This window comes from Nanorana parkeri, unplaced genomic scaffold (assembly GCF_000935625.1).
Source record: "Nanorana parkeri isolate BGI_ZX_2015 unplaced genomic scaffold, ASM93562v1 scaffold92, whole genome shotgun sequence".
In the NCBI taxonomy this organism is placed as follows: domain Eukaryota; kingdom Metazoa; phylum Chordata; class Amphibia; order Anura; family Dicroglossidae; genus Nanorana; species Nanorana parkeri.
This window is the reverse complement of record NW_017306360.1, coordinates 1,489,258-1,494,135: the sequence shown is the minus strand read 5'-3', so window position 1 is coordinate 1,494,135 and position 4,878 is coordinate 1,489,258.

Sequence of the window (4,878 nt, the reverse complement as noted above, 5' to 3'; positions counted from 1 at the left end):
TAACCCCGCCCTCGCAGAGAAATCCTCCCCCCCCCCCGAGTTGCACTCGGTCATTGTGAAGGGATGAATGGCTCTCTCCTCTGCTCATAACTCTCTGAAGGTCATTTGTGTTGTGTTTTATATCACGGCGATGTTATCGGACAGACGGGAAGTGAGACTTCTAACCCGGGCCGGTGACGCTGCGCCATCTGCAAAGTGATTATTGTGTTACAGGCTGGAGAAGTAAAAGGAGAACTCCGGGCCACAAAGGGGGCGACACTGACGCATCAAACTGCAACACGTTCTGTGATGTGTTACCCGGGCGGGATCTTTGTATTTGGGGGAAACTATTGGAAGGGAAAATAATATTTTGTACGCATTTGGGATTGTGGCCGGAAAGACATTCTGCGTCAGACCTGGTTGTGGTTTTCGGTATCGAGTACTGATATTTTTTTTTCCGGTACTCGCCGATAACGGAAGTCCCATTAAGGAAGCCGGACGGTGTGTAAAGACTCGCCACCCGACTTCCCAATTAGCAGGGAAGGCGTCTCCATGCTTCTCGTCACTAGGTGACGAGAAAGCATGGAGCCGGCTTTCTGGCCAATCAGGAAGCTGGGCGCCGCATCATTACACGATTGGTAGAGAAAAACCGACAGCGAGTCATTACGCACTGCCCGGCTTCCTGATTGGCCCGGGAAGCCGGCTCCGTGCTCCCTCGTCACAAGTGATGATAGAGCATGGAGCCGGCTTCCCGGCCAATCAGGAAGCTGGACAGCGTGTAATGACTCGCTGCCTGGCTTCCTGATACATGAAGCTCAGGTATCGGCTAGGCATCGGAGCATTTGAGCGAGTACGAGTACTCACCCAAATACTCGGCTCCGATACCAATACTAGTATCAGTATCGGTGCATCCTCTCTAATTTGTATTGAGATTGTAGTCCATTCCAGGAGCGAGTTTGGAGCGGTGACTACTTTACAACACACATGGGGACCATGAGGAACAAAAATAGCCCCCCCTCCAGAAGGAAGGACAGTGTCAGCACCAATTCAGAGATGATTGGAGGATCTACAGCCGAGTGATACACAATTAAGATACATTGTTGTTCATAGTTCAGATACTTGAATTAATTTTGAAGATTTATCTCCTGAGTCTAGTGTCACTTTAAAGTAGTGAAAGATGGACACCTTCCAGCACAATGTATTTAGGCAATGGACACCCCCCCAGAATTGGTTAAAGCCAGATTGATAATTTGTTTTCATCATATTTCTTTGTATTGGCTTTTTGAAGTAACAAACAAAGGGGGACACTTTTGTTAGTTATAAGATAATTTCACCTTTTGCAAAAAAGTATGATAAAGTGAGCGAAGTCCCTGATAGTCAGCAGAACTAGTGTCTCCAATGGAAGCTCTCCGGGCCAAGGGGCGACACCGACGCATCAAACTGCAGAGTGATCAGTGATTTGTTACCCGTGCCTCATCTTTGTATTTCGGGGTAAACAATTGGAAAGGAAAATAACATGTCATAAACATCTATTCCTGTTCTGGTGACAACCCAAAATGTGGGATTTTCTTTCACTTGGTCACAAAGACAATTAGAGAGGGTGATTCTCCCTAATGGGGGACACAGACAGCAATAAAAACCTGATAGGGGTTCTAATCCCTCTCCACTGTATCCAAAACTTTAAAAAAAATAATTTTGGCTTCAGTTACACTTTAAGACCTGGTTCACACCTGGGCGTTTTACAGCGCTGATCGAAGCGCTGTAAAACTCCCCGGAAAAGTGAAATCCCATTATTTCCTATGGGCATGGTTCCCACCTGGGCGTATTTCAGCGCTGAAAAACGCGCTTCGCCCAAAGAAGTACAGGAGCTTCTTTGGAGCGTATTTCTGTGCGTATCCATTAGGATACAGCTGGATAGCCCTCGTAAGCGCGCGTTTGTCACGCGCTTCGTTGACCGCAAATCGCGGTAAAAATTCGCGTCAAACGTTCATATTACGAACGCCCAAGTGTGAACCCAGCCTAAGAGCCATGATGGACATCTGTGGTTCCTCATTCGGATTGCACCATCCTGATTTCGGGAAATGCTGTGTGTGGAGGACGTCCGGCCTCATGGTTGCCCTCCTCGGGATTAGACATTTCATTCCTCTGTGTTGTACGATGGAGCAGATCTGTGCGGAGCTTCCCCTTTGAACTGTCAGATTTACTCCTGAGATCAAAGTGAAGCGTCCTGGCATTAAAGGTTTCTTATCACTGCGTGTTTTCCTCCTCGCATCATGTGCTTCTATGCTGGTTAATCCAGCAACACGTGAGATAGAATCTCCAACACGGGTCAGATAAGACGTGTCTTCCCCGGTACTACAATTCCCAACAGGCCTTCCATGCCCTGAACATTGGATGTGGTTTTTGGGGTTGTGGATACAATATATCAATAGCTGGCAGTAGTTTGTCACATTCACATGTACTTGTTCTGTAATGTCCGTGTCACACATGAGATGCCGTCGCTGGAGATAATGCGCCGGGTGTAGGAGCACTATGGGGGACGAATGCGGGCAGTGAAATGCTCTCCTGCTTGCATGTTGCTCCTGCGTTGGTTGGGTAAGTGAGACATTGAGGCGACTTACAATCTGCAATGTTTTTGACTGAGAGATTAATGTCCAGCGTATGCACCAATGGTAGAAAAGACACGTACAAAGCGGGTGAGTGTTCACCATGCACACCTAGCGGGCACAATGGTGATATGGGCCCTATGTTGAAGCCCATTCACCAACCACCCATCTGACTTCAATGTGACTACTACTACCAGCCATTCCATGACTGCTATATAGGAGCCCTTTACTGATACAATGTATCAATATTGATGCAGCAGTTGTGCCATGCGAGTCATTAGGGAAGGTTGATGCGCCTTTCACATGGGCGCCTTCAGTTGCGATCAGCAGGGGATCTGTGTACGGATCTCCTGCTGGTTGGAGCGGATGTTACAGGTGTAACATATATGTGCGTCCAGTTATGTCCGTCCAGAAGTGCTTTTCACTCACCTCATAGTTCTAGCCGACCTGTGACAATGAGACTGTCACAGGTCGGCTCAGTAGATCGGTAGGTGAGCGAACACATACCGGCGTTCGCTCACCTCTCGATCCTGCCACGGATCCCTGCCGTGACAGGGCAGGGGCTGGATTCCCCCCTCCCCGCTCCGATCCACCAGCGCTGACTGACGGAACGGACGGGGGAGGGGGCGGTACAGCTGGCTCTGCCTCTAGATAGGCAGAGCCAGCTGTCAGTCACGCAGCTGGGCAGATCCCGGCACAATTGTCGGGATCCGCTTCGAGCTGCTATACTGAGCCTAGGGTGACGGGAGGACGCTAGTTTGTGTCCTCCCGTTACCCTAAGGAGAACTATGGGGAAAAGCCTTAACCCCATAGTTCTCCTTTAAATTTCCAGACCCCATGGCGGTCTATGGGAAATTCGATGTAAACAGACATGTGGCCATTTACATCAGATTACCTTTGCTCAGGGCCGCCATCAGGGGGATATGGCCAATACCCATTTAAGTAAAATATAAGCATATTAAACTTCAGTTTAAAGGTCCACCAGCACTTACAGCACAGAGGTACAATGCTAGTACTATGGCGTAGTTGCTGACGTATTTGCGTTTTGCTCTCCTCTCTCCCTCCCTATGCTTCGCCTGCCCAGCCTATGTAACCTTTATAAACCGGGTTTCATTTTTCACAGCGCTGAATGCAGATTTGCACACAATGGGAAGGAGGAACGATACACACCACAATGGGAAATAAAGTGACCTTTGTGAGTATGATCTGAGAAATTCCCCCGGATATCTGAGCGAGAACAGAGCCGCCGTGCCGTAACAGGACCGTATTCCGCCCACACCCCAGCCTGCAGCCAACCCTTCTCTGTATCTGGTTTTGACATTATTTTGCCTGGTTTCTATGACATTTCGCAGTTTGGCACTTTGATGTGGACTGTTCGCCGGCAGAAAGCGTGGGGCTGCCTTATAAGCGATATCCAGACCAGGGAACGGCTACTTCAGTAAGGCCGGAGACAAACCCTTCGAGGATCAAGATTAGGAAAGAGCAGAAAAATAATGATTGCTATTTCCAATGTTAAAGGGTCAATCCACCCAGAGAGTTAAACTACCTGACACTATCTGCTAACTCTCAGGGACTCTGTGAGATCTCTGCACTGAGTTCCCGGGATTGTACACCTGCTGTACCCATTATGAGGGGCTCCCACCATCCCTGTGCTGAGTTTCTGAGTCTGTACACCTACTGTGCCCATTTGTAAGGGGCTCCCTCCATCCCTGTGCTGAGTTCCTGAGTCTGTACACCTACTGTGCCCATTATGAGGGGCTCCCTCCGTCCCTGTGCTGAGTCCACAGGTCTGCACACCAGCTTTGCATATTAGCAGAGACACCCACCATCCCTGAGCTCAGTTCCCAGGTTTGCACACCTGCTGTGCCCACTATGAGGTGTTCCTACCCTCTCTGCGCTGAGTTCCTGGGTCTGTACACCTGCTGTCCCCACTATGAGGGGCTCCCACCATTCCATTGCCTAGTTTCCGTATCTGTACACCTGGTGTGCCCATTATAAGGGTTTCCCATCATCCCTGCTGGAGTTTTAGTTCTGGAGCACACACATGGGGAACAGGAGCAGAGGCATGGCATGAACTTTTGCAGTTGAAGGATTTGAGTTATGGCCGGAGAGCAGAGAACTCCCCTGTGACCACCCTTGTGTTGCTTCTGGAGGGAACCATTCCCCACACCATGCAAGTGAGCAGCACTAGCTCAGCAATGGAGGGGCAGATACCAACCTGTGGAGAAGTCACACCCTTGCCCAATGTCCCCTGCCCAAGTACAAAGTGTAAGGTTCCTAGCCCCGAGACTGT